Below are 26457 nucleotides of genomic sequence, written 5' to 3'. Positions count from 1 at the left end.
GCAGCAGCAGCAGCAGCAGCAGCAGCAGCAGCAGCAGCAGCAGCAGCAGCAGCAGCAGCAGCAGCAGCAGCAGCAGCAGCAGCAGCAGCAGCAGCAGCAGCAGCAGCAGCAGCAGCAGCAGCAGCAGCAGCAGCAGCAGCAGCAGCAGCAGCAGCAGCAGCAGCAGCAGCAGCAGCAGCAGCAGCAGCAGCAGCAGCAGCAGCAGCAGCAGCAGCAGCAGCAGCAGCAGCAGCAGCAGCAGCAGCAGCAGCAGCAGCAGCAGCAGCAGCAGCAGCAGCAGCAGCAGCAGCAGCAGCAGCGGCAGCGGCAGCGGCAGCGGCGGCGGCGGCGGCGGCGGCGGCGGCGGCGGCGGCGGCGGCGGCAGCGGCGGCGGCGGCGGCGGCGGCGGCGGCGGCGGCACCTGGGAACACCGAGTGCTGATGGCACCCTTCTTTTTGCTTTTTTTTTATTATTCCGTGTTTCTGTGACGTTTTTTTTGTGTGTGTGTGTGTGTGGGCAGCTGCTTTTACTGTTACTTACGTTCAACTGGAGCCTGCTGGTAGAGCCGACGCCGAAGTGTGAAACCAATATGCAGGCCACTACGCGATATTCTGCGCGGAATGACGGACGTAATGCTGCATGCAAAATTTAGTCGCACGAGCTTCTAACCGCTTCGCTATCACGCCCGCCCGCATACAGCTCAATGACAACTCGTCGATAAAGTGGCACATTGTGGGCTGCAACGCACGCATAATGCGCTCCCCCTCTTTCTTGTTTTTGTGAGCGAGCATGACTTACTTGCACGCACGCATGCAGCGAACAACCACAAACGGAGTAATCGACGTGTGCGTGTATTGTTCGCGGAAAGACTGCCGCGTACGTGATGGAGCAATACATTCACTGGGCGAATGCACATAGCACGATACAGGTGCAGTCGGAAACACAGCATCCCTGCCATCGGCCATACCATGCTGAATACGCCGGTTCTCGTCCGATCCCCGAAGCTAAGCAGCATTGGGCTCGGTCAGTACTTGGGAGGGAGACCACCTGGGAACACCGAGTGCTGATGGCACCCTTCTTTTTGCTTTTTTTTATTATTCCGTGTTTCTGTGACGTTTTTTTTTTGTGTGTGTGTGTGTGTGGGCAGCTGCTTTTACTGTTACTTACGTTCAACTGGAGCCTGCTGGTAGAGCCGACGCCGAAGTGTGAAACCAATATGCAGGCCACTACGCGATATTCTGCGCGGAATGACGGACGTAATGCTGCATGCAAAATTTAGTCGCACGAGCTTCTAACCGCTTCGCTATCACGCCCGCCCGCATACAGCTCAATGACAACTCGTCGATAAAGTGGCACATTGTGGGCTGCAACGCACGCATAATGCGCTCCCCCTCTTTCTTGTTTTTGTGAGCGAGCATGACTTACTTGCACGCACGCATGCAGCGAACAACCACAAACGGAGTAATCGACGTGTGCGTGTATTGTTCGCGGAAAGACTGCCGCGTACGTGATGGAGCAATACATTCACTGGGCGAATGCACATAGCACGATACAGGTGCAGTCGGAAACACAGCATCCCTGCCATCGGCCATACCATGCTGAATACGCCGGTTCTCGTCCGATCCCCGAAGCTAAGCAGCATTGGGCTCGGTCAGTACTTGGGAGGGAGACCACCTGGGAACACCGAGTGCTGATGGCACCCTTCTTTTTGCTTTTTTTTATTATTCCGTGTTTCTGTGACGTTTTTTTTTTGTGTGTGTGTGTGTGTGGGCAGCTGCTTTTACTGTTACTTACGTTCAACTGGAGCCTGCTGGTAGAGCCGACGCCGAAGTGTGAAACCAATATGCAGGCCACTACGCGATATTCTGCGCGGAATGACGGACGTAATGCTGCATGCAAAATTTAGTCGCACGAGCTTCTAACCGCTTCGCTATCACGCCCGCCCGCATACAGCTCAATGACAACTCGTCGATAAAGTGGCACATTGTGGGCTGCAACGCACGCATAATGCGCTCCCCCTCTTTCTTGTTTTTGTGAGCGAGCATGACTTACTTGCACGCACGCATGCAGCGAACAACCACAAACGGAGTAATCGACGTGTGCGTGTATTGTTCGCGGAAAGACTGCCGCGTACGTGATGGAGCAATACATTCACTGGGCGAATGCACATAGCACGATACAGGTGCAGTCGGAAACACAGCATCCCTGCCATCGGCCATACCATGCTATTTTTTAAGCCATCAATAATCACTGATCCTATGTTCGTGTATTCTAAAATCTCGAAGAGAATATCAAAAATATGGTACATACTACAAGTGCTATTCATGTCGCGAGTGAATGTACAAAAACTGCATCGAGTGTTTGCTGTGTTCATTTGGAACTCAACCTGGGAACGCTGCAGCCGCTCTAATCTGTTCAGATCAGTTCGCAGCGGTGGTCTTGGACTATCACACCTATTTGTACGCCAGATTGTATCGCGGTTTATGTTCTTGCGGAACCACAGTGATCCATTTTTGCGCACCATGACACAAGTGCGATTAGGTAATCTGTTACCTGACTTCCTTGTTTCGTGTTCGACTGTTCACTCCCCTCCAGTGAAAGGTTTCCTTCAGGAAGTAGTGCTATCTTTCCGTATGCTTAGTGTTCGATTCTCGCTAGAATATTTAAGTTCCGTCAAAAGAAAGAAATTGTACCATGATATGATAGACTCATTAATGCCAGTTCCAATGTATAGGCTAGCATACTATGGAGGTTCAGGCGATGATGTCCTCAAAAGGGTCAAAAGAATGCCTGTGAAACCATCGGTAAAATCATTCTTCTTCAAACTCCACACAAATACCTTGCCTGTAAAGACTTGGCTGGCCGACAAGGGAATATATGTGCCGTGGACCACCGATTGCATAAAGTGTAAAAAACCAGAGACTGTCGATCACGTCTTCATTGATTGTTGGGATCCCTTTTTTCATTGGGACATCTTACAACGAACATTAAAGAAAGCATTACCAATAACCCCACGTGGTATCAGATACTTAGACACAGGCAATAACGATATTCCATATGACCTTATTATGCTGCTGAGCCTCCATAGTATATGGTCCACAAGAATGTCGGTATGTCATGCTGATGTGAATGCCCATTCTGTACGAGAAAACTTTATTGAAAGTGTCGTCTACATGCGTGAAGTGTACAAAGCCCAGAAAGAACCGCCCGATTGGTTGCCGCTGTTCGATGAGTTGGCGAAATTCAAGCGATATTAATTTCAGAGAGTCAGCATAAGCTAAGCTGATTCTCTTTTAACAATGTATTCGCATGGCATTTCTGTGACAAGGAAATAAAGAAAAAAAAAAAAAAAAAAAAAATCGGCCATACCATGCTGAATACGCCGGTTCTCGTCCGATCCCCGAAGCTAAGCAGCATTGGGCTCGGTCAGTACTTGGGAGGGAGACCACCTGGGAACACCGAGTGCTGATGGCACCCTTCTTTTTGCTTTTTTTTATTATTCCGTGTTTCTGTGACGTTTTTTTTGTGTGTGTGTGTGTGTGTGGGCAGCTGCTTTTACTGTTACTTACGTTCAACTGGAGCCTGCTGGTAGAGCCGACGCCGAAGTGTGAAACCAATATGCAGGCCACTACGCGATATTCTGCGCGGAATGACGGACGTAATGCTGCATGCAAAATTTAGTCGCACGAGCTTCTAACCGCTTCGCTATCACGCCCGCCCGCATACAGCTCAATGACAACTCGTCGATAAAGTGGCACATTGTGGGCTGCAACGCACGCATAATGCGCTCCCCCTCTTTCTTGTTTTTGTGAGCGAGCATGACTTACTTGCACGCACGCATGCAGCGAACAACCACAAACGGAGTAATCGACGTGTGCGTGTATTGTTCGCGGAAAGACTGCCGCGTACGTGATGGAGCAATACATTCACTGGGCGAATGCACATAGCACGATACAGGTGCAGTCGGAAACACAGCATCCCTGCCATCGGCCATACCATGCTGAATACGCCGGTTCTCGTCCGATCCCCGAAGCTAAGCAGCATTGGGCTCCCTGCCATCGGCCATACCATGCTGAATACGCCGGTTCTCGTCCGATCCCCGAAGCTAAGCAGCATTGGGCTCGGTCAGTACTTGGGAGGGAGACCACCTGGGAACACCGAGTGCTGATGGCACCCTTCTTTTTGCTTTTTTTTTATTATTCCGTGTTTCTGTGACGTTTTTTTTGTGTGTGTGTGTGTGTGGGCAGCTGCTTTTACTGTTACTTACGTTCAACTGGAGCCTGCTGGTAGAGCCGACGCCGAAGTGTGAAACCAATATGCAGGCCACTACGCGATATTCTGCGCGGAATGACGGACGTAATGCTGCATGCAAAATTTAGTCGCACGAGCTTCTAACCGCTTCGCTATCACGCCCGCCCGCATACAGCTCAATGACAACTCGTCGATAAAGTGGCACATTGTGGGCTGCAACGCACGCATAATGCGCTCCCCCTCTTTCTTGTTTTTGTGAGCGAGCATGACTTACTTGCACGCACGCATGCAGCGAACAACCACAAACGGAGTAATCGACGTGTGCGTGTATTGTTCGCGGAAAGACTGCCGCGTACGTGATGGAGCAATACATTCACTGGGCGAATGCACATAGCACGATACAGGTGCAGTCGGAAACACAGCATCCCTGCCATCGGCCATACCATGCTGAATACGCCGGTTCTCGTCCGATCCCCGAAGCTAAGCAGCATTGGGCTCGGTCAGTACTTGGGAGGGAGACCACCTGGGAACACCGAGTGCTGATGGCACCCTTCTTTTTGCTTTTTTTTATTATTCCGTGTTTCTGTGACGTTTTTTTGTGTGTGTGTGTGTGTGTGGGCAGCTGCTTTTACTGTTACTTACGTTCAACTGGAGCCTGCTGGTAGAGCCGACGCCGAAGTGTGAAACCAATATGCAGGCCACTACGCGATATTCTGCGCGGAATGACGGACGTAATGCTGCATGCAAAATTTAGTCGCACGAGCTTCTAACCGCTTCGCTATCACGCCCGCCCGCATACAGCTCAATGACAACTCGTCGATAAAGTGGCACATTGTGGGCTGCAACGCACGCATAATGCGCTCCCCCTCTTTCTTGTTTTTGTGAGCGAGCATGACTTACTTGCACGCACGCATGCAGCGAACAACCACAAACGGAGTAATCGACGTGTGCGTGTATTGTTCGCGGAAAGACTGCCGCGTACGTGATGGAGCAATACATTCACTGGGCGAATGCACATAGCACGATACAGGTGCAGTCGGAAACACAGCATCCCTGCCATCGGCCATACCATGCTGAATACGCCGGTTCTCGTCCGATCCCCGAAGCTAAGCAGCATTGGGCTCGGTCAGTACTTGGGAGGGAGACCACCTGGGAACACCGAGTGCTGATGGCACCCTTCTTTTTGCTTTTTTTTATTATTCCGTGTTTCTGTGACGTTTTTTTTTGTGTGTGTGTGTGTGTGTGGGCAGCTGCTTTTACTGTTACTTACGTTCAACTGGAGCCTGCTGGTAGAGCCGACGCCGAAGTGTGAAACCAATATGCAGGCCACTACGCGATATTCTGCGCGGAATGACGGACGTAATGCTGCATGCAAAATTTAGTCGCACGAGCTTCTAACCGCTTCGCTATCACGCCCGCCCGCATACAGCTCAATGACAACTCGTCGATAAAGTGGCACATTGTGGGCTGCAACGCACGCATAATGCGCTCCCCCTCTTTCTTGTTTTTGTGAGCGAGCATGACTTACTTGCACGCACGCATGCAGCGAACAACCACAAACGGAGTAATCGACGTGTGCGTGTATTGTTCGCGGAAAGACTGCCGCGTACGTGATGGAGCAATACATTCACTGGGCGAATGCACATAGCACGATACAGGTGCAGTCGGAAACACAGCATCCCTGCCATCGGCCATACCATGCTGAATACGCCGGTTCTCGTCCGATCCCCGAAGCTAAGCAGCATTGGGCTCGGTCAGTACTTGGGAGGGAGACCACCTGGGAACACCGAGTGCTGATGGCACCCTTCTTTTTGCTTTTTTTTATTATTCCGTGTTTCTGTGACGTTTTTTTTTTGTGTGTGTGTGTGTGTGGGCAGCTGCTTTTACTGTTACTTACGTTCAACTGGAGCCTGCTGGTAGAGCCGACGCCGAAGTGTGAAACCAATATGCAGGCCACTACGCGATATTCTGCGCGGAATGACGGACGTAATGCTGCATGCAAAATTTAGTCGCACGAGCTTCTAACCGCTTCGCTATCACGCCCGCCCGCATACAGCTCAATGACAACTCGTCGATAAAGGGCTGCAACGCACGCATAATGCGCTCCCCCTCTTTCTTGTTTTTGTGAGCGAGCATGACTTACTTGCACGCACGCATGCAGCGAACAACCACAAACGGAGTAATCGACGTGTGCGTGTATTGTTCGCGGAAAGACTGCCGCGTACGTGATGGAGCAATACATTCACTGGGCGAATGCACATAGCACGATACAGGTGCAGTCGGAAACACAGCATCCCTGCCATCGGCCATACCATGCTGAATACGCCGGTTCTCGTCCGATCCCCGAAGCTAAGCAGCATTGGGCTCGGTCAGTACTTGGGAGGGAGACCACCTGGGAACACCGAGTGCTGATGGCACCCTTCTTTTTGCTTTTTTTTTATTATTCCGTGTTTCTGTGACGTTTTTTTTGTGTGTGTGTGTGTGTGGGCAGCTGCTTTTACTGTTACTTACGTTCAACTGGAGCCTGCTGGTAGAGCCGACGCCGAAGTGTGAAACCAATATGCAGGCCACTACGCGATATTCTGCGCGGAATGACGGACGTAATGCTGCATGCAAAATTTAGTCGCACGAGCTTCTAACCGCTTCGCTATCACGCCCGCCCGCATACAGCTCAATGACAACTCGTCGATAAAGTGGCACATTGTGGGCTGCAACGCACGCATAATGCGCTCCCCCTCTTTCTTGTTTTTGTGAGCGAGCATGACTTACTTGCACGCACGCATGCAGCGAACAACCACAAACGGAGTAATCGACGTGTGCGTGTATTGTTCGCGGAAAGACTGCCGCGTACGTGATGGAGCAATACATTCACTGGGCGAGAAAGACTGCCGCGTACGTGATGGAGCAATACATTCACTGGGCGAATGCACATAGCACGATACAGGTGCAGTCGGAAACACAGCATCCCTGCCATCGGCCATACCATGCTGAATACGCCGGTTCTCGTCCGATCCCCGAAGCTAAGCAGCATTGGGCTCGGTCAGTACTTGGGAGGGAGACCACCTGGGAACACCGAGTGCTGATGGCACCCTTCTTTTTGCTTTTTTTTATTATTCCGTGTTTCTGTGACGTTTTTTTTTTGTGTGTGTGTGTGTGTGGGCAGCTGCTTTTACTGTTACTTACGTTCAACTGGAGCCTGCTGGTAGAGCCGACGCCGAAGTGTGAAACCAATATGCAGGCCACTACGCGATATTCTGCGCGGAATGACGGACGTAATGCTGCATGCAAAATTTAGTCGCACGAGCTTCTAACCGCTTCGCTATCACGCCCGCCCGCATACAGCTCAATGACAACTCGTCGATAAAGTGGCACATTGTGGGCTGCAACGCACGCATAATGCGCTCCCCCTCTTTCTTGTTTTTGTGAGCGAGCATGACTTACTTGCACGCACGCATGCAGCGAACAACCACAAACGGAGTAATCGACGTGTGCGTGTATTGTTCGCGGAAAGACTGCCGCGTACGTGATGGAGCAATACATTCACTGGGCGAATGCACATAGCACGATACAGGTGCAGTCGGAAACACAGCATCCCTGCCATCGGCCATACCATGCTGAATACGCCGGTTCTCGTCCGATCCCCGAAGCTAAGCAGCATTGGGCTCGGTCAGTACTTGGGAGGGAGACCACCTGGGAACACCGAGTGCTGATGGCACCCTTCTTTTTGCTTTTTTTTATTATTCCGTGTTTCTGTGACGTTTTTTTTTTGTGTGTGTGTGTGTGTGGGCAGCTGCTTTTACTGTTACTTACGTTCAACTGGAGCCTGCTGGTAGAGCCGACGCCGAAGTGTGAAACCAATATGCAGGCCACTACGCGATATTCTGCGCGGAATGACGGACGTAATGCTGCATGCAAAATTTAGTCGCACGAGCTTCTAACCGCTTCGCTATCACGCCCGCCCGCATACAGCTCAATGACAACTCGTCGATAAAGTGGCACATTGTGGGCTGCAACGCACGCATAATGCGCTCCCCCTCTTTCTTGTTTTTGTGAGCGAGCATGACTTACTTGCACGCACGCATGCAGCGAACAACCACAAACGGAGTAATCGACGTGTGCGTGTATTGTTCGCGGAAAGACTGCCGCGTACGTGATGGAGCAATACATTCACTGGGCGAATGCACATAGCACGATACAGGTGCAGTCGGAAACACAGCATCCCTGCCATCGGCCATACCATGCTGAATACGCCGGTTCTCGTCCGATCCCCGAAGCTAAGCAGCATTGGGCTCGGTCAGTACTTGGGAGGGAGACCACCTGGGAACACCGAGTGCTGATGGCACCCTTCTTTTTGCTTTTTTTTATTATTCCGTGTTTCTGTGACGTTTTTTTTTTGTGTGTGTGTGTGTGTGGGCAGCTGCTTTTACTGTTACTTACGTTCAACTGGAGCCTGCTGGTAGAGCCGACGCCGAAGTGTGAAACCAATATGCAGGCCACTACGCGATATTCTGCGCGGAATGACGGACGTAATGCTGCATGCAAAATTTAGTCGCACGAGCTTCTAACCGCTTCGCTATCACGCCCGCCCGCATACAGCTAAAGTGGCACATTGTGGGCTGCAACGCACGCATAATGCGCTCCCCCTCTTTCTTGTTTTTGTGAGCGAGCATGACTTACTTGCACGCACGCATGCAGCGAACAACCACAAACGGAGTAATCGACGTGTGCGTGTATTGTTCGCGGAAAGACTGCCGCGTACGTGATGGAGCAATACATTCACTGGGCGAATGCACATAGCACGATACAGGTGCAGTCGGAAACACAGCATCCCTGCCATCGGCCATACCATGCTGAATACGCCGGTTCTCGTCCGATCCCCGAAGCTAAGCAGCATTGGGCTCGGTCAGTACTTGGGAGGGAGACCACCTGGGAACACCGAGTGCTGATGGCACCCTTCTTTTTGCTTTTTTTTATTATTCCGTGTTTCTGTGACGTTTTTTTTTTGTGTGTGTGTGTGTGTGGGCAGCTGCTTTTACTGTTACTTACGTTCAACTGGAGCCTGCTGGTAGAGCCGACGCCGAAGTGTGAAACCAATATGCAGGCCACTACGCGATATTCTGCGCGGAATGACGGACGTAATGCTGCATGCAAAATTTAGTCGCACGAGCTTCTAACCGCTTCGCTATCACGCCCGCCCGCATACAGCTCAATGACAACTCGTCGATAAAGTGGCACATTGTGGGCTGCAACGCACGCATAATGCGCTCCCCCTCTTTCTTGTTTTTGTGAGCGAGCATGACTTACTTGCACGCACGCATGCAGCGAACAACCACAAACGGAGTAATCGACGTGTGCGTGTATTGTTCGCGGAAAGACTGCCGCGTACGTGATGGAGCAATACATTCACTGGGCGAATGCACATAGCACGATACAGGTGCAGTCGGAAACACAGCATCCCTGCCATCGGCCATACCATGCTGAATACGCCGGTTCTCGTCCGATCCCCGAAGCTAAGCAGCATTGGGCTCGGTCAGTACTTGGGAGGGAGACCACCTGGGAACACCGAGTGCTGATGGCACCCTTCTTTTTGCTTTTTTTTATTATTCCGTGTTTCTGTGACGTTTTTTTTTTGTGTGTGTGTGTGTGTGGGCAGCTGCTTTTACTGTTACTTACGTTCAACTGGAGCCTGCTGGTAGAGCCGACGCCGAAGTGTGAAACCAATATGCAGGCCACTACGCGATATTCTGCGCGGAATGACGGACGTAATGCTGCATGCAAAATTTAGTCGCACGAGCTTCTAACCGCTTCGCTATCACGCCCGCCCGCATACAGCTCAATGACAACTCGTCGATAAAGTGGCACATTGTGGGCTGCAACGCACGCATAATGCGCTCCCCCTCTTTCTTGTTTTTGTGAGCGAGCATGACTTACTTGCACGCACGCATGCAGCGAACAACCACAAACGGAGTAATCGACGTGTGCGTGTATTGTTCGCGGAAAGACTGCCGCGTACGTGATGGAGCAATACATTCACTGGGCGAATGCACATAGCACGATACAGGTGCAGTCGGAAACACAGCATCCCTGCCATCGGCCATACCATGCTGAATACGCCGGTTCTCGTCCGATCCCCGAAGCTAAGCAGCATTGGGCTCGGTCAGTACTTGGGAGGGAGACCACCTGGGAACACCGAGTGCTGATGGCACCCTTCTTTTTGCTTTTTTTTTATTATTCCGTGTTTCTGTGACGTTTTTTTTGTGTGTGTGTGTGTGTGGGCAGCTGCTTTTACTGTTACTTACGTTCAACTGGAGCCTGCTGGTAGAGCCGACGCCGAAGTGTGAAACCAATATGCAGGCCACTACGCGATATTCTGCGCGGAATGACGGACGTAATGCTGCATGCAAAATTTAGTCGCACGAGCTTCTAACCGCTTCGCTATCACGCCCGCCCGCATACAGCTCAATGACAACTCGTCGATAAAGTGGCACATTGTGGGCTGCAACGCACGCATAATGCGCTCCCCCTCTTTCTTGTTTTTGTGAGCGAGCATGACTTACTTGCACGCACGCATGCAGCGAACAACCACAAACGGAGTAATCGACGTGTGCGTGTATTGTTCGCGGAAAGACTGCCGCGTACGTGATGGAGCAATACATTCACTGGGCGAATGCACATAGCACGATACAGGTGCAGTCGGAAACACAGCATCCCTGCCATCGGCCATACCATGCTATTTTTTAAGCCATCAATAATCACTGATCCTATGTTCGTGTATTCTAAAATCTCGAAGAGAATATCAAAAATATGGTACATACTACAAGTGCTATTCATGTCGCGAGTGAATGTACAAAAACTGCATCGAGTGTTTGCTGTGTTCATTTGGAACTCAACCTGGGAACGCTGCAGCCGCTCTAATCTGTTCAGATCAGTTCGCAGCGGTGGTCTTGGACTATCACACCTATTTGTACGCCAGATTGTATCGCGGTTTATGTTCTTGCGGAACCACAGTGATCCATTTTTGCGCACCATGACACAAGTGCGATTAGGTAATCTGTTACCTGACTTCCTTGTTTCGTGTTCGACTGTTCACTCCCCTCCAGTGAAAGGTTTCCTTCAGGAAGTAGTGCTATCTTTCCGTATGCTTAGTGTTCGATTCTCGCTAGAATATTTAAGTTCCGTCAAAAGAAAGAAATTGTACCATGATATGATAGACTCATTAATGCCAGTTCCAATGTATAGGCTAGCATACTATGGAGGTTCAGGCGATGATGTCCTCAAAAGGGTCAAAAGAATGCCTGTGAAACCATCGGTAAAATCATTCTTCTTCAAACTCCACACAAATACCTTGCCTGTAAAGACTTGGCTGGCCGACAAGGGAATATATGTGCCGTGGACCACCGATTGCATAAAGTGTAAAAAACCAGAGACTGTCGATCACGTCTTCATTGATTGTTGGGATCCCTTTTTTCATTGGGACATCTTACAACGAACATTAAAGAAAGCATTACCAATAACCCCACGTGGTATCAGATACTTAGACACAGGCAATAACGATATTCCATATGACCTTATTATGCTGCTGAGCCTCCATAGTATATGGTCCACAAGAATGTCGGTATGTCATGCTGATGTGAATGCCCATTCTGTACGAGAAAACTTTATTGAAAGTGTCGTCTACATGCGTGAAGTGTACAAAGCCCAGAAAGAACCGCCCGATTGGTTGCCGCTGTTCGATGAGTTGGCGAAATTCAAGCGATATTAATTTCAGAGAGTCAGCATAAGCTAAGCTGATTCTCTTTTAACAATGTATTCGCATGGCATTTCTGTGACAAGGAAATAAAGAAAAAAAAAAAAAAAAAAAAAATCGGCCATACCATGCTGAATACGCCGGTTCTCGTCCGATCCCCGAAGCTAAGCAGCATTGGGCTCGGTCAGTACTTGGGAGGGAGACCACCTGGGAACACCGAGTGCTGATGGCACCCTTCTTTTTGCTTTTTTTTATTATTCCGTGTTTCTGTGACGTTTTTTTTTTGTGTGTGTGTGTGTGTGGGCAGCTGCTTTTACTGTTACTTACGTTCAACTGGAGCCTGCTGGTAGAGCCGACGCCGAAGTGTGAAACCAATATGCAGGCCACTACGCGATATTCTGCGCGGAATGACGGACGTAATGCTGCATGCAAAATTTAGTCGCACGAGCTTCTAACCGCTTCGCTATCACGCCCGCCCGCATACAGCTCAATGACAACTCGTCGATAAAGTGGCACATTGTGGGCTGCAACGCACGCATAATGCGCTCCCCCTCTTTCTTGTTTTTGTGAGCGAGCATGACTTACTTGCACGCACGCATGCAGCGAACAACCACAAACGGAGTAATCGACGTGTGCGTGTATTGTTCGCGGAAAGACTGCCGCGTACGTGATGGAGCAATACATTCACTGGGCGAATGCACATAGCACGATACAGGTGCAGTCGGAAACACAGCATCCCTGCCATCGGCCATACCATGCTGAATACGCCGGTTCTCGTCCGATCCCCGAAGCTAAGCAGCATTGGGCTCGGTCAGTACTTGGGAGGGAGACCACCTGGGAACACCGAGTGCTGATGGCACCCTTCTTTTTGCTTTTTTTTTATTATTCCGTGTTTCTGTGACGTTTTTTTTGTGTGTGTGTGTGTGTGGGCAGCTGCTTTTACTGTTACTTACGTTCAACTGGAGCCTGCTGGTAGAGCCGACGCCGAAGTGTGAAACCAATATGCAGGCCACTACGCGATATTCTGCGCGGAATGACGGACGTAATGCTGCATGCAAAATTTAGTCGCACGAGCTTCTAACCGCTTCGCTATCACGCCCGCCCGCATACAGCTCAATGACAACTCGTCGATAAAGTGGCACATTGTGGGCTGCAACGCACGCATAATGCGCTCCCCCTCTTTCTTGTTTTTGTGAGCGAGCATGACTTACTTGCACGCACGCATGCAGCGAACAACCACAAACGGAGTAATCGACGTGTGCGTGTATTGTTCGCGGAAAGACTGCCGCGTACGTGATGGAGCAATACATTCACTGGGCGAATGCACATAGCACGATACAGGTGCAGTCGGAAACACAGCATCCCTGCCATCGGCCATACCATGCTGAATACGCCGGTTCTCGTCCGATCCCCGAAGCTAAGCAGCATTGGGCTCGGTCAGTACTTGGGAGGGAGACCACCTGGGAACACCGAGTGCTGATGGCACCCTTCTTTTTGCTTTTTTTTATTATTCCGTGTTTCTGTGACGTTTTTTTGTGTGTGTGTGTGTGTGTGGGCAGCTGCTTTTACTGTTACTTACGTTCAACTGGAGCCTGCTGGTAGAGCCGACGCCGAAGTGTGAAACCAATATGCAGGCCACTACGCGATATTCTGCGCGGAATGACGGACGTAATGCTGCATGCAAAATTTAGTCGCACGAGCTTCTAACCGCTTCGCTATCACGCCCGCCCGCATACAGCTCAATGACAACTCGTCGATAAAGTGGCACATTGTGGGCTGCAACGCACGCATAATGCGCTCCCCCTCTTTCTTGTTTTTGTGAGCGAGCATGACTTACTTGCACGCACGCATGCAGCGAACAACCACAAACGGAGTAATCGACGTGTGCGTGTATTGTTCGCGGAAAGACTGCCGCGTACGTGATGGAGCAATACATTCACTGGGCGAATGCACATAGCACGATACAGGTGCAGTCGGAAACACAGCATCCCTGCCATCGGCCATACCATGCTGAATACGCCGGTTCTCGTCCGATCCCCGAAGCTAAGCAGCATTGGGCTCGGTCAGTACTTGGGAGGGAGACCACCTGGGAACACCGAGTGCTGATGGCACCCTTCTTTTTGCTTTTTTTTATTATTCCGTGTTTCTGTGACGTTTTTTTTTTGTGTGTGTGTGTGTGTGTGGGCAGCTGCTTTTACTGTTACTTACGTTCAACTGGAGCCTGCTGGTAGAGCCGACGCCGAAGTGTGAAACCAATATGCAGGCCACTACGCGATATTCTGCGCGGAATGACGGACGTAATGCTGCATGCAAAATTTAGTCGCACGAGCTTCTAACCGCTTCGCTATCACGCCCGCCCGCATACAGCTCAATGACAACTCGTCGATAAAGTGGCACATTGTGGGCTGCAACGCACGCATAATGCGCTCCCCCTCTTTCTTGTTTTTGTGAGCGAGCATGACTTACTTGCACGCACGCATGCAGCGAACAACCACAAACGGAGTAATCGACGTGTGCGTGTATTGTTCGCGGAAAGACTGCCGCGTACGTGATGGAGCAATACATTCACTGGGCGAATGCACATAGCACGATACAGGTGCAGTCGGAAACACAGCATCCCTGCCATCGGCCATACCATGCTGAATACGCCGGTTCTCGTCCGATCCCCGAAGCTAAGCAGCATTGGGCTCGGTCAGTACTTGGGAGGGAGACCACCTGGGAACACCGAGTGCTGATGGCACCCTTCTTTTTGCTTTTTTTTATTATTCCGTGTTTCTGTGACGTTTTTTTTGTGTGTGTGTGTGTGTGTGGGCAGCTGCTTTTACTGTTACTTACGTTCAACTGGAGCCTGCTGGTAGAGCCGACGCCGAAGTGTGAAACCAATATGCAGGCCACTACGCGATATTCTGCGCGGAATGACGGACGTAATGCTGCATGCAAAATTTAGTCGCACGAGCTTCTAACCGCTTCGCTATCACGCCCGCCCGCATACAGCTCAATGACAACTCGTCGATAAAGTGGCACATTGTGGGCTGCAACGCACGCATAATGCGCTCCCCCTCTTTCTTGTTTTTGTGAGCGAGCATGACTTACTTGCACGCACGCATGCAGCGAACAACCACAAACGGAGTAATCGACGTGTGCGTGTATTGTTCGCGGAAAGACTGCCGCGTACGTGATGGAGCAATACATTCACTGGGCGAATGCACATAGCACGATACAGGTGCAGTCGGAAACACAGCATCCCTGCCATCGGCCATACCATGCTGAATACGCCGGTTCTCGTCCGATCCCCGAAGCTAAGCAGCATTGGGCTCGGTCAGTACTTGGGAGGGAGACCACCTGGGAACACCGAGTGCTGATGGCACCCTTCTTTTTGCTTTTTTTTATTATTCCGTGTTTCTGTGACGTTTTTTTTGTGTGTGTGTGTGTGTGTGGGCAGCTGCTTTTACTGTTACTTACGTTCAACTGGAGCCTGCTGGTAGAGCCGACGCCGAAGTGTGAAACCAATATGCAGGCCACTACGCGATATTCTGCGCGGAATGACGGACGTAATGCTGCATGCAAAATTTAGTCGCACGAGCTTCTAACCGCTTCGCTATCACGCCCGCCCGCATACAGCTCAATGACAACTCGTCGATAAAGTGGCACATTGTGGGCTGCAACGCACGCATAATGCGCTCCCCCTCTTTCTTGTTTTTGTGAGCGAGCATGACTTACTTGCACGCACGCATGCAGCGAACAACCACAAACGGAGTAATCGACGTGTGCGTGTATTGTTCGCGGAAAGACTGCCGCGTACGTGATGGAGCAATACATTCACTGGGCGAATGCACATAGCACGATACAGGTGCAGTCGGAAACACAGCATCCCTGCCATCGGCCATACCATGCTGAATACGCCGGTTCTCGTCCGATCCCCGAAGCTAAGCAGCATTGGGCTCGGTCAGTACTTGGGAGGGAGACCACCTGGGAACACCGAGTGCTGATGGCACCCTTCTTTTTGCTTTTTTTTATTATTCCGTGTTTCTGTGACGTTTTTTTTTTGTGTGTGTGTGTGTGTGGGCAGCTGCTTTTACTGTTACTTACGTTCAACTGGAGCCTGCTGGTAGAGCCGACGCCGAAGTGTGAAACCAATATGCAGGCCACTACGCGATATTCTGCGCGGAATGACGGACGTAATGCTGCATGCAAAATTTAGTCGCACGAGCTTCTAACCGCTTCGCTATCACGCCCGCCCGCATACAGCTCAATGACAACTCGTCGATAAAGTGGCACATTGTGGGCTGCAACGCACGCATAATGCGCTCCCCCTCTTTCTTGTTTTTGTGAGCGAGCATGACTTACTTGCACGCACGCATGCAGCGAACAACCACAAACGGAGTAATCGACGTGTGCGTGTATTGTTCGCGGAAAGACTGCCGCGTACGTGATGGAGCAATACATTCACTGGGCGAATGCACATAGCACGATACAGGTGCAGTCGGAAACACAGCATCCCTGCCATCGGCCATACCATGCTGAATACGCCGGTTCTCGTCCGATCCCCGAAGCTAAGCAGCATTGGGCTCGGTCAGTACTTGGGAGGGAGACCACCTGGGAACACCGAGTGCTGATGGCACCCTTCTTTTTGCTTTTTTTTATTATTCCGTGTTTCTGTGACGTTTTTTTTTTGTGTGTGTGTGTGTGTGGGCAGCTGCTTTTACTGTTACTTACGTTCAACTGGAGCCTGCTGGTAGAGCCGACGCCGAAGTGTGAAACCAATATGCAGGCCACTACGCGATATTCTGCGCGGAATGACGGACGTAATGCTGCATGCAAAATTTAGTCGCACGAGCTTCTAACCGCTTCGCTATCACGCCCGCCCGCATACAGCTCAATGACAACTCGTCGATAAAGTGGCACATTGTGGGCTGCAACGCACGCATAATGCGCTCCCCCTCTTTCTTGTTTTTGTGAGCGAGCATGACTTACTTGCACGCACGCATGCAGCGAACAACCACAAACGGAGTAATCGACGTGTGCGTGTATTGTTCGCGGAAAGACTGCCGCGTACGTGATGGAGCAATACATTCACTGGGCGAATGCACATAGCACGATACAGGTGCAGTCGGAAACACAGCATCCCTGCCATCGGCCATACCATGCTGAATACGCCGGTTCTCGTCCGATCCCCGAAGCTAAGCAGCATTGGGCTCGGTCAGTACTTGGGAGGGAGACCACCTGGGAACACCGAGTGCTGATGGCACCCTTCTTTTTGCTTTTTTTTATTATTCCGTGTTTCTGTGACGTTTTTTTTTTGTGTGTGTGTGTGTGTGGGCAGCTGCTTTTACTGTTACTTACGTTCAACTGGAGCCTGCTGGTAGAGCCGACGCCGAAGTGTGAAACCAATATGCAGGCCACTACGCGATATTCTGCGCGGAATGACGGACGTAATGCTGCATGCAAAATTTAGTCGCACGAGCTTCTAACCGCTTCGCTATCACGCCCGCCCGCATACAGCTCAATGACAACTCGTCGATAAAGTGGCACATTGTGGGCTGCAACGCACGCATAATGCGCTCCCCCTCTTTCTTGTTTTTGTGAGCGAGCATGACTTACTTGCACGCACGCATGCAGCGAACAACCACAAACGGAGTAATCGACGTGTGCGTGTATTGTTCGCGGAAAGACTGCCGCGTACGTGATGGAGCAATACATTCACTGGGCGAATGCACATAGCACGATACAGGTGCAGTCGGAAACACAGCATCCCTGCCATCGGCCATACCATGCTGAATACGCCGGTTCTCGTCCGATCCCCGAAGCTAAGCAGCATTGGGCTCGGTCAGTACTTGGGAGGGAGACCACCTGGGAACACCGAGTGCTGATGGCACCCTTCTTTTTGCTTTTTTTTATTATTCCGTGTTTCTGTGACGTTTTTTTGTGTGTGTGTGTGTGTGTGGGCAGGCTGCTTTTACTGTTACTTACGTTCAACTGGAGCCTGCTGGTAGAGCCGACGCCGAAGTGTGAAACCAATATGCAGGCCACTACGCGATATTCTGCGCGGAATGACGGACGTAATGCTGCATGCAAAATTTAGTCGCACGAGCTTCTAACCGCTTCGCTATCACGCCCGCCCGCATACAGCTCAATGACAACTCGTCGATAAAGTGGCACATTGTGGGCTGCAACGCACGCATAATGCGCTCCCCCTCTTTCTTGTTTTTGTGAGCGAGCATGACTTACTTGCACGCACGCATGCAGCGAACAACCACAAACGGAGTAATCGACGTGTGCGTGTATTGTTCGCGGAAAGACTGCCGCGTACGTGATGGAGCAATACATTCACTGGGCGAATGCACATAGCACGATACAGGTGCAGTCGGAAACACAGCATCCCTGCCATCGGCCATACCATGCTGAATACGCCGGTTCTCGTCCGATCCCCGAAGCTAAGCAGCATTGGGCTCGGTCAGTACTTGGGAGGGAGACCACCTGGGAACACCGAGTGCTGATGGCACCCTTCTTTTTGCTTTTTTTATTATTCCGTGTTTCTGTGACGTTTTTTTTGTGTGTGTGTGTGTGTGTGGGCAGCTGCTTTTACTGTTACTTACGTTCAACTGGAGCCTGCTGGTAGAGCCGACGCCGAAGTGTGAAACCAATATGCAGGCCACTACGCGATATTCTGCGCGGAATGACGGACGTAATGCTGCATGCAAAATTTAGTCGCACGAGCTTCTAACCGCTTCGCTATCACGCCCGCCCGCATACAGCTCAATGACAACTCGTCGATAAAGTGGCACATTGTGGGCTGCAACGCACGCATAATGCGCTCCCCCTCTTTCTTGTTTTTGTGAGCGAGCATGACTTACTTGCACGCACGCATGCAGCGAACAACCACAAACGGAGTAATCGACGTGTGCGTGTATTGTTCGCGGAAAGACTGCCGCGTACGTGATGGAGCAATACATTCACTGGGCGAATGCACATAGCACGATACAGGTGCAGTCGGAAACACAGCATCCCTGCCATCGGCCATACCATGCTGAATACGCCGGTTCTCGTCCGATCCCCGAAGCTAAGCAGCATTGGGCTCGGTCAGTACTTGGGAGGGAGACCACCTGGGAACACCGAGTGCTGATGGCACCCTTCTTTTTGCTTTTTTTTATTATTCCGTGTTTCTGTGACGTTTTTTTGTGTGTGTGTGTGTGTGTGGGCAGCTGCTTTTACTGTTACTTACGTTCAACTGGAGCCTGCTGGTAGAGCCGACGCCGAAGTGTGAAACCAATATGCAGGCCACTACGCGATATTCTGCGCGGAATGACGGACGTAATGCTGCATGCAAAATTTAGTCGCACGAGCTTCTAACCGCTTCGCTATCACGCCCGCCCGCATACAGCTCAATGACAACTCGTCGATAAAGTGGCACATTGTGGGCTGCAACGCACGCATAATGCGCTCCCCCTCTTTCTTGTTTTTGTGAGCGAGCATGACTTACTTGCACGCACGCATGCAGCGAACAACCACAAACGGAGTAATCGACGTGTGCGTGTATTGTTCGCGGAAAGACTGCCGCGTACGTGATGGAGCAATACATTCACTGGGCGAATGCACATAGCACGATACAGGTGCAGTCGGAAACACAGCATCCCTGCCATCGGCCATACCATGCTGAATACGCCGGTTCTCGTCCGATCCCCGAAGCTAAGCAGCATTGGGCTCGGTCAGTACTTGGGAGGGAGACCACCTGGGAACACCGAGTGCTGATGGCACCCTTCTTTTTGCTTTTTTTTATTATTCCGTGTTTCTGTGACGTTTTTTTTTTGTGTGTGTGTGTGTGTGGGCAGCTGCTTTTACTGTTACTTACGTTCAACTGGAGCCTGCTGGTAGAGCCGACGCCGAAGTGTGAAACCAATATGCAGGCCACTACGCGATATTCTGCGCGGAATGACGGACGTAATGCTGCATGCAAAATTTAGTCGCACGAGCTTCTAACCGCTTCGCTATCACGCCCGCCCGCATACAGCTCAATGACAACTCGTCGATAAAGTGGCACATTGTGGGCTGCAACGCACGCATAATGCGCTCCCCCTCTTTCTTGTTTTTGTGAGCGAGCATGACTTACTTGCACGCACGCATGCAGCGAACAACCACAAACGGAGTAATCGACGTGTGCGTGTATTGTTCGCGGAAAGACTGCCGCGTACGTGATGGAGCAATACATTCACTGGGCGAATGCACATAGCACGATACAGGTGCAGTCGGAAACACAGCATCCCTGCCATCGGCCATACCATGCTGAATACCGGTTCTCGTCCGATCCCCGAAGCTAAGCAGCATTGGGCTCGGTCAGTACTTGGGAGGGAGACCACCTGGGAACACCGAGTGCTGATGGCACCCTTCTTTTTGCTTTTTTTTATTATTCCGTGTTTCTGTGACGTTTTTTTGTGTGTGTGTGTGTGTGTGGGCAGCTGCTTTTACTGTTACTTACGTTCAACTGGAGCCTGCTGGTAGAGCCGACGCCGAAGTGTGAAACCAATATGCAGGCCACTACGCGATATTCTGCGCGGAATGACGGACGTAATGCTGCATGCAAAATTTAGTCGCACGAGCTTCTAACCGCTTCGCTATCACGCCCGCCCGCATACAGCTCAATGACAACTCGTCGATAAAGTGGCACATTGTGGGCTGCAACGCACGCATAATGCGCTCCCCCTCTTTCTTGTTTTTGTGAGCGAGCATGACTTACTTGCACGCACGCATGCAGCGAACAACCACAAACGGAGTAATCGACGTGTGCGTGTATTGTTCGCGGAAAGACTGCCGCGTACGTGATGGAGCAATACATTCACTGGGCGAATGCACATAGCACGATACAGGTGCAGTCGGAAACACAGCATCCCTGCCATCGGCCATACCATGCTGAATACGCCGGTTCTCGTCCGATCCCCGAAGCTAAGCAGCATTGGGCTCGGTCAGTACTTGGGAGGGAGACCACCTGGGAACACCGAGTGCTGATGGCACCCTTCTTTTTGCTTTTTTTTATTATTCCGTGTTTCTGTGACGTTTTTTTTGTGTGTGTGTGTGTGTGTGGGCAGCTGCTTTTACTGTTACTTACGTTCAACTGGAGCCTGCTGGTAGAGCCGACGCCGAAGTGTGAAACCAATATGCAGGCCACTACGCGATATTCTGCGCGGAATGACGGACGTAATGCTGCATGCAAAATTTAGTCGCACGAGCTTCTAACCGCTTCGCTATCACGCCCGCCCGCATACAGCTCAATGACAACTCGTCGATAAAGTGGCACATTGTGGGCTGCAACGCACGCATAATGCGCTCCCCCTCTTTCTTGTTTTTGTGAGCGAGCATGACTTACTTGCACGCACGCATGCAGCGAACAACCACAAACGGAGTAATCGACGTGTGCGTGTATTGTTCGCGGAAAGACTGCCGCGTACGTGATGGAGCAATACATTCACTGGGCGAATGCACATAGCACGATACAGGTGCAGTCGGAAACACAGCATCCCTGCCATCGGCCATACCATGCTGAATACGCCGGTTCTCGTCCGATCCCCGAAGCTAAGCAGCATTGGGCTCGGTCAGTACTTGGGAGGGAGACCACCTGGGAACACCGAGTGCTGATGGCACCCTTCTTTTTGCTTTTTTTTATTATTCCGTGTTTCTGTGACGTTTTTTTTGTGTGTGTGTGTGTGTGTGGGCAGCTGCTTTTACTGTTACTTACGTTCAACTGGAGCCTGCTGGTAGAGCCGACGCCGAAGTGTGAAAGCAATATGCAGGCCACTACGCGATATTCTGCGCGGAATGACGGACGTAATGCTGCATGCAAAATTTAGTCGCACGAGCTTCTAACCGCTTCGCTATCACGCCCGCCCGCATACAGCTCAATGACAACTCGTCGATAAAGTGGCACATTGTGGGCTGCAACGCACGCATAATGCGCTCCCCCTCTTTCTTGTTTTTGTGAGCGAGCATGACTTACTTGCACGCACGCATGCAGCGAACAACCACAAACGGAGTAATCGACGTGTGTGTGTATTGTTCGCGGAAAGACTGCCGCGTACGTGATGGAGCAATACATTCACTGGGCGAATGCACATAGCACGATACAGGTGCAGTCGGAAACACAGCATCCCTGCCATCGGCCATACCATGCTGAATACGCCGGTTCTCGTCCGATCCCCGAAGCTAAGCAGCATTGGGCTCGGTCAGTACTTGGGAGGGAGACCACCTGGGAACACCGAGTGCTGATGGCACCCTTCTTTTTGCTTTTTTTTATTATTCCGTGTTTCTGTGACGTTTTTTTTGTGTGTGTGTGTGTGTGTGGGCAGCTGCTTTTACTGTTACTTACGTTCAACTGGAGCCTGCTGGTAGAGCCGACGCCGAAGTGTGAAACCAATATGCAGGCCACTACGCGATATTCTGCGCGGAATGACGGACGTAATGCTGCATGCAAAATTTAGTCGCACGAGCTTCTAACCGCTTCGCTATCACGCCCGCCCGCATACAGCTCAATGACAACTCGTCGATAAAGTGGCACATTGTGGGCTGCAACGCACGCATAATGCGCTCCCCCTCTTTCTTGTTTTTGTGAGCGAGCATGACTTACTTGCACGCACGCATGCAGCGAACAACCACAAACGGAGTAATCGACGTGTGCGTGTATTGTTCGCGGAAAGACTGCCGCGTACGTGATGGAGCAATACATTCACTGGGCGAATGCACATAGCACGATACAGGTGCAGTCGGAAACACAGCATCCCTGCCATCGGCCATACCATGCTGAATACGCCGGTTCTCGTCCGATCCCCGAAGCTAAGCAGCATTGGGCTCGGTCAGTACTTGGGAGGGAGACCACCTGGGAACACCGAGTGCTGATGGCACCCTTCTTTTTGCTTTTTTTTATTATTCCGTGTTTCTGTGACGTTTTTTTTTGTGTGTGTGTGTGTGTGGGCAGCTGCTTTTACTGTTACTTACGTTCAACTGGAGCCTGCTGGTAGAGCCGACGCCGAAGTGTGAAACCAATATGCAGGCCACTACGCGATATTCTGCGCGGAATGACGGACGTAATGCTGCATGCAAAATTTAGTCGCACGAGCTTCTAACCGCTTCGCTATCACGCCCGCCCGCATACAGCTCAATGACAACTCGTCGATAAAGTGGCACATTGTGGGCTGCAACGCACGCATAATGCGCTCCCCCTCTTTCTTGTTTTTGTGAGCGAGCATGACTTACTTGCACGCACGCATGCAGCGAACAACCACAAACGGAGTAATCGACGTGTGCGTGTATTGTTCGCGGAAAGACTGCCGCGTACGTGATGGAGCAATACATTCACTGGGCGAATGCACATAGCACGATACAGGTGCAGTCGGAAACACAGCATCCCTGCCATCGGCCATACCATGCTGAATACGCCGGTTCTCGTCCGATCCCCGAAGCTAAGCAGCATTGGGCTCGGTCAGTACTTGGGAGGGAGACCACCTGGGAACACCGAGTGCTGATGGCACCCTTCTTTTTGCTTTTTTTTATTATTCCGTGTTTCTGTGACGTTTTTTTTGTGTGTGTGTGTGTGTGTGGGCAGCTGCTTTTACTGTTACTTACGTTCAACTGGAGCCTGCTGGTAGAGCCGACGCCGAAGTGTGAAACCAATATGCAGGCCACTACGCGATATTCTGCGCGGAATGACGGACGTAATGCTGCATGCAAAATTTAGTCGCACGAGCTTCTAACCGCTTCGCTATCACGCCCGCCCGCATACAGCTCAATGACAACTCGTCGATAAAGTGGCACATTGTGGGCTGCAACGCACGCATAATGCGCTCCCCCTCTTTCTTGTTTTTGTGAGCGAGCATGACTTACTTGCACGCACGCATGCAGCGAACAACCACAAACGGAGTAATCGACGTGTGCGTGTATTGTTCGCGGAAAGACTGCCGCGTACGTGATGGAGCAATACATTCACTGGGCGAATGCACATAGCACGATACAGGTGCAGTCGGAAACACAGCATCCCTGCCATCGGCCATACCATGCTGAATACGCCGGTTCTCGTCCGATCCCCGAAGCTAAGCAGCATTGGGCTCGGTCAGTACTTGGGAGGGAGACCACCTGGGAACACCGAGTGCTGATGGCACCCTTCTTTTTGCTTTTTTTTATTATTCCGTGTTTCTGTGACGTTTTTTTTTGTGTGTGTGTGTGTGTGGGCAGCTGCTTTTACTGTTACTTACGTTCAACTGGAGCCTGCTGGTAGAGCCGACGCCGAAGTGTGAAACCAATATGCAGGCCACTACGCGATATTCTGCGCGGAATGACGGACGTAATGCTGCATGCAAAATTTAGTCGCACGAGCTTCTAACCGCTTCGCTATCACGCCCGCCCGCATACAGCTCAATGACAACTCGTCGATAAAGTGGCACATTGTGGGCTGCAACGCACGCATAATGCGCTCCCCCTCTTTCTTGTTTTTGTGAGCGAGCATGACTTACTTGCACGCACGCATGCAGCGAACAACCACAAACGGAGTAATCGACGTGTGCGTGTATTGTTCGCGGAAAGACTGCCGCGTACGTGATGGAGCAATACATTCACTGGGCGAATGCACATAGCACGATACAGGTGCAGTCGGAAACACAGCATCCCTGCCATCGGCCATACCATGCTGAATACGCCGGTTCTCGTCCGATCCCCGAAGCTAAGCAGCATTGGGCTCGGTCAGTACTTGGGAGGGAGACCACCTGGGAACACCGAGTGCTGATGGCACCCTTCTTTTTGCTTTTTTTTATTATTCCGTGTTTCTGTGACGTTTTTTTTGTGTGTGTGTGTGTGTGTGGGCAGCTGCTTTTACTGTTACTTACGTTCAACTGGAGCCTGCTGGTAGAGCCGACGCCGAAGTGTGAAACCAATATGCAGGCCACTACGCGATATTCTGCGCGGAATGACGGACGTAATGCTGCATGCAAAATTTAGTCGCACGAGCTTCTAACCGCTTCGCTATCACGCCCGCCCGCATACAGCTCAATGACAACTCGTCGATAAAGTGGCACATTGTGGGCTGCAACGCACGCATAATGCGCTCCCCCTCTTTCTTGTTTTTGTGAGCGAGCATGACTTACTTGCACGCACGCATGCAGCGAACAACCACAAACGGAGTAATCGACGTGTGCGTGTATTGTTCGCGGAAAGACTGCCGCGTACGTGATGGAGCAATACATTCACTGGGCGAATGCACATAGCACGATACAGGTGCAGTCGGAAACACAGCATCCCTGCCATCGGCCATACCATGCTGAATACGCCGGTTCTCGTCCGATCCCCGAAGCTAAGCAGCATTGGGCTCGGTCAGTACTTGGGAGGGAGACCACCTGGGAACACCGAGTGCTGATGGCACCCTTCTTTTTGCTTTTTTTTATTATTCCGTGTTTCTGTGACGTTTTTTTTGTGTGTGTGTGTGTGTGTGGGCAGCTGCTTTTACTGTTACTTACGTTCAACTGGAGCCTGCTGGTAGAGCCGACGCCGAAGTGTGAAACCAATATGCAGGCCACTACGCGATATTCTGCGCGGAATGACGGACGTAATGCTGCATGCAAAATTTAGTCGCACGAGCTTCTAACCGCTTCGCTATCACGCCCGCCCGCATACAGCTCAATGACAACTCGTCGATAAAGTGGCACATTGTGGGCTGCAACGCACGCATAATGCGCTCCCCCTCTTTCTTGTTTTTGTGAGCGAGCATGACTTACTTGCACGCACGCATGCAGCGAACAACCACAAACGGAGTAATCGACGTGTGCGTGTATTGTTCGCGGAAAGACTGCCGCGTACGTGATGGAGCAATACATTCACTGGGCGAATGCACATAGCACGATACAGGTGCAGTCGGAAACACAGCATCCCTGCCATCGGCCATACCATGCTGAATACGCCGGTTCTCGTCCGATCCCCGAAGCTAAGCAGCATTGGGCTCGGTCAGTACTTGGGAGGGAGACCACCTGGGAACACCGAGTGCTGATGGCACCCTTCTTTTTGCTTTTTTTTATTATTCCGTGTTTCTGTGACGTTTTTTTTGTGTGTGTGTGTGTGTGTGGGCAGCTGCTTTTACTGTTACTTACGTTCAACTGGAGCCTGCTGGTAGAGCCGACGCCGAAGTGTGAAACCAATATGCAGGCCACTACGCGATATTCTGCGCGGAATGACGGACGTAATGCTGCATGCAAAATTTAGTCGCACGAGCTTCTAACCGCTTCGCTATCACGCCCGCCCGCATACAGCTCAATGACAACTCGTCGATAAAGTGGCACATTGTGGGCTGCAACGCACGCATAATGCGCTCCCCCTCTTTCTTGTTTTTGTGAGCGAGCATGACTTACTTGCACGCACGCATGCAGCGAACAACCACAAACGGAGTAATCGACGTGTGCGTGTATTGTTCGCGGAAAGACTGCCGCGTACGTGATGGAGCAATACATTCACTGGGC

The 26457-nt window shown here is 51.2% G+C and overlaps 34 non-coding genes and 3 pseudogenes across 34 annotated transcripts; all 37 read left to right on the top strand.

The window, feature by feature from the left end:
* Window positions 1–932: 932 nt before the first annotated feature.
* Window positions 933–1051, top strand: LOC139058015 (5S ribosomal RNA). Its single transcript, XR_011513180.1, has one exon. It is a non-coding gene; the product is annotated as a 5S ribosomal RNA (ribosomal RNA).
* Window positions 1052–1559: 508 nt separating this feature from the next.
* Window positions 1560–1678, top strand: LOC139058014 (5S ribosomal RNA). Its single transcript, XR_011513179.1, has one exon. It is a non-coding gene; the product is annotated as a 5S ribosomal RNA (ribosomal RNA).
* Window positions 1679–3334: 1656 nt separating this feature from the next.
* LOC139058250 (5S ribosomal RNA) lies at window positions 3335–3453 on the top strand (annotated as a pseudogene).
* Window positions 3454–4033: 580 nt separating this feature from the next.
* On the top strand, window positions 4034–4152 carry LOC139058013 (5S ribosomal RNA). The gene has a single exon (XR_011513178.1). It is a non-coding gene; the product is annotated as a 5S ribosomal RNA (ribosomal RNA).
* Window positions 4153–4659: 507 nt separating this feature from the next.
* On the top strand, window positions 4660–4778 carry LOC139058012 (5S ribosomal RNA). Its single transcript, XR_011513176.1, has one exon. It is a non-coding gene; the product is annotated as a 5S ribosomal RNA (ribosomal RNA).
* A 507-nt stretch (window positions 4779–5285) lies between these two features.
* LOC139058011 (5S ribosomal RNA) lies at window positions 5286–5404 on the top strand. The gene has a single exon (XR_011513175.1). It is a non-coding gene; the product is annotated as a 5S ribosomal RNA (ribosomal RNA).
* Window positions 5405–5913: 509 nt separating this feature from the next.
* On the top strand, window positions 5914–6032 carry LOC139058010 (5S ribosomal RNA). Its single transcript, XR_011513174.1, has one exon. It is a non-coding gene; the product is annotated as a 5S ribosomal RNA (ribosomal RNA).
* A 496-nt stretch (window positions 6033–6528) lies between these two features.
* On the top strand, window positions 6529–6647 carry LOC139058009 (5S ribosomal RNA). Its single transcript, XR_011513173.1, has one exon. It is a non-coding gene; the product is annotated as a 5S ribosomal RNA (ribosomal RNA).
* Window positions 6648–7199: 552 nt separating this feature from the next.
* On the top strand, window positions 7200–7318 carry LOC139058008 (5S ribosomal RNA). Its single transcript, XR_011513172.1, has one exon. It is a non-coding gene; the product is annotated as a 5S ribosomal RNA (ribosomal RNA).
* Window positions 7319–7826: 508 nt separating this feature from the next.
* Window positions 7827–7945, top strand: LOC139058007 (5S ribosomal RNA). Its single transcript, XR_011513171.1, has one exon. It is a non-coding gene; the product is annotated as a 5S ribosomal RNA (ribosomal RNA).
* Window positions 7946–8453: 508 nt separating this feature from the next.
* Window positions 8454–8572, top strand: LOC139058006 (5S ribosomal RNA). Its single transcript, XR_011513170.1, has one exon. It is a non-coding gene; the product is annotated as a 5S ribosomal RNA (ribosomal RNA).
* A 490-nt stretch (window positions 8573–9062) lies between these two features.
* Window positions 9063–9181, top strand: LOC139058005 (5S ribosomal RNA). The gene has a single exon (XR_011513169.1). It is a non-coding gene; the product is annotated as a 5S ribosomal RNA (ribosomal RNA).
* A 508-nt stretch (window positions 9182–9689) lies between these two features.
* LOC139058004 (5S ribosomal RNA) lies at window positions 9690–9808 on the top strand. The gene has a single exon (XR_011513168.1). It is a non-coding gene; the product is annotated as a 5S ribosomal RNA (ribosomal RNA).
* Window positions 9809–10316: 508 nt separating this feature from the next.
* Window positions 10317–10435, top strand: LOC139058002 (5S ribosomal RNA). The gene has a single exon (XR_011513167.1). It is a non-coding gene; the product is annotated as a 5S ribosomal RNA (ribosomal RNA).
* Window positions 10436–12090: 1655 nt separating this feature from the next.
* Window positions 12091–12209, top strand: LOC139058249 (5S ribosomal RNA; annotated as a pseudogene).
* A 508-nt stretch (window positions 12210–12717) lies between these two features.
* LOC139058001 (5S ribosomal RNA) lies at window positions 12718–12836 on the top strand. The gene has a single exon (XR_011513166.1). It is a non-coding gene; the product is annotated as a 5S ribosomal RNA (ribosomal RNA).
* A 507-nt stretch (window positions 12837–13343) lies between these two features.
* On the top strand, window positions 13344–13462 carry LOC139058000 (5S ribosomal RNA). The gene has a single exon (XR_011513165.1). It is a non-coding gene; the product is annotated as a 5S ribosomal RNA (ribosomal RNA).
* Window positions 13463–13969: 507 nt separating this feature from the next.
* On the top strand, window positions 13970–14088 carry LOC139057999 (5S ribosomal RNA). The gene has a single exon (XR_011513164.1). It is a non-coding gene; the product is annotated as a 5S ribosomal RNA (ribosomal RNA).
* A 510-nt stretch (window positions 14089–14598) lies between these two features.
* LOC139057998 (5S ribosomal RNA) lies at window positions 14599–14717 on the top strand. The gene has a single exon (XR_011513163.1). It is a non-coding gene; the product is annotated as a 5S ribosomal RNA (ribosomal RNA).
* A 508-nt stretch (window positions 14718–15225) lies between these two features.
* Window positions 15226–15344, top strand: LOC139057997 (5S ribosomal RNA). The gene has a single exon (XR_011513162.1). It is a non-coding gene; the product is annotated as a 5S ribosomal RNA (ribosomal RNA).
* Window positions 15345–15852: 508 nt separating this feature from the next.
* Window positions 15853–15971, top strand: LOC139057995 (5S ribosomal RNA). Its single transcript, XR_011513160.1, has one exon. It is a non-coding gene; the product is annotated as a 5S ribosomal RNA (ribosomal RNA).
* A 508-nt stretch (window positions 15972–16479) lies between these two features.
* On the top strand, window positions 16480–16598 carry LOC139057994 (5S ribosomal RNA). Its single transcript, XR_011513159.1, has one exon. It is a non-coding gene; the product is annotated as a 5S ribosomal RNA (ribosomal RNA).
* Window positions 16599–17106: 508 nt separating this feature from the next.
* LOC139057993 (5S ribosomal RNA) lies at window positions 17107–17225 on the top strand. Its single transcript, XR_011513158.1, has one exon. It is a non-coding gene; the product is annotated as a 5S ribosomal RNA (ribosomal RNA).
* A 508-nt stretch (window positions 17226–17733) lies between these two features.
* On the top strand, window positions 17734–17852 carry LOC139057992 (5S ribosomal RNA). The gene has a single exon (XR_011513157.1). It is a non-coding gene; the product is annotated as a 5S ribosomal RNA (ribosomal RNA).
* Window positions 17853–18360: 508 nt separating this feature from the next.
* LOC139057991 (5S ribosomal RNA) lies at window positions 18361–18479 on the top strand. The gene has a single exon (XR_011513156.1). It is a non-coding gene; the product is annotated as a 5S ribosomal RNA (ribosomal RNA).
* A 507-nt stretch (window positions 18480–18986) lies between these two features.
* Window positions 18987–19105, top strand: LOC139057989 (5S ribosomal RNA). Its single transcript, XR_011513154.1, has one exon. It is a non-coding gene; the product is annotated as a 5S ribosomal RNA (ribosomal RNA).
* A 507-nt stretch (window positions 19106–19612) lies between these two features.
* LOC139057988 (5S ribosomal RNA) lies at window positions 19613–19731 on the top strand. The gene has a single exon (XR_011513153.1). It is a non-coding gene; the product is annotated as a 5S ribosomal RNA (ribosomal RNA).
* Window positions 19732–20239: 508 nt separating this feature from the next.
* On the top strand, window positions 20240–20356 carry LOC139058164 (5S ribosomal RNA; annotated as a pseudogene).
* Window positions 20357–20863: 507 nt separating this feature from the next.
* Window positions 20864–20982, top strand: LOC139057987 (5S ribosomal RNA). Its single transcript, XR_011513152.1, has one exon. It is a non-coding gene; the product is annotated as a 5S ribosomal RNA (ribosomal RNA).
* Window positions 20983–21490: 508 nt separating this feature from the next.
* LOC139057986 (5S ribosomal RNA) lies at window positions 21491–21609 on the top strand. Its single transcript, XR_011513151.1, has one exon. It is a non-coding gene; the product is annotated as a 5S ribosomal RNA (ribosomal RNA).
* Window positions 21610–22117: 508 nt separating this feature from the next.
* On the top strand, window positions 22118–22236 carry LOC139057985 (5S ribosomal RNA). The gene has a single exon (XR_011513150.1). It is a non-coding gene; the product is annotated as a 5S ribosomal RNA (ribosomal RNA).
* Window positions 22237–22744: 508 nt separating this feature from the next.
* On the top strand, window positions 22745–22863 carry LOC139057984 (5S ribosomal RNA). The gene has a single exon (XR_011513149.1). It is a non-coding gene; the product is annotated as a 5S ribosomal RNA (ribosomal RNA).
* Window positions 22864–23370: 507 nt separating this feature from the next.
* Window positions 23371–23489, top strand: LOC139057983 (5S ribosomal RNA). The gene has a single exon (XR_011513148.1). It is a non-coding gene; the product is annotated as a 5S ribosomal RNA (ribosomal RNA).
* Window positions 23490–23997: 508 nt separating this feature from the next.
* On the top strand, window positions 23998–24116 carry LOC139057982 (5S ribosomal RNA). Its single transcript, XR_011513147.1, has one exon. It is a non-coding gene; the product is annotated as a 5S ribosomal RNA (ribosomal RNA).
* Window positions 24117–24623: 507 nt separating this feature from the next.
* Window positions 24624–24742, top strand: LOC139057981 (5S ribosomal RNA). Its single transcript, XR_011513146.1, has one exon. It is a non-coding gene; the product is annotated as a 5S ribosomal RNA (ribosomal RNA).
* Window positions 24743–25250: 508 nt separating this feature from the next.
* Window positions 25251–25369, top strand: LOC139057980 (5S ribosomal RNA). Its single transcript, XR_011513145.1, has one exon. It is a non-coding gene; the product is annotated as a 5S ribosomal RNA (ribosomal RNA).
* Window positions 25370–25877: 508 nt separating this feature from the next.
* Window positions 25878–25996, top strand: LOC139057978 (5S ribosomal RNA). The gene has a single exon (XR_011513143.1). It is a non-coding gene; the product is annotated as a 5S ribosomal RNA (ribosomal RNA).
* The last annotated feature ends 461 nt before the right edge of the window (window positions 25997–26457 follow it).

Source organism: Dermacentor albipictus, chromosome 3, assembly GCF_038994185.2.
Source record: "Dermacentor albipictus isolate Rhodes 1998 colony chromosome 3, USDA_Dalb.pri_finalv2, whole genome shotgun sequence".
NCBI lineage: Eukaryota > Metazoa > Arthropoda > Arachnida > Ixodida > Ixodidae > Dermacentor > Dermacentor albipictus.
Note: the sequence above shows the minus strand (reverse complement) of the source record. Positions and strands in the feature narration are given on the sequence as shown.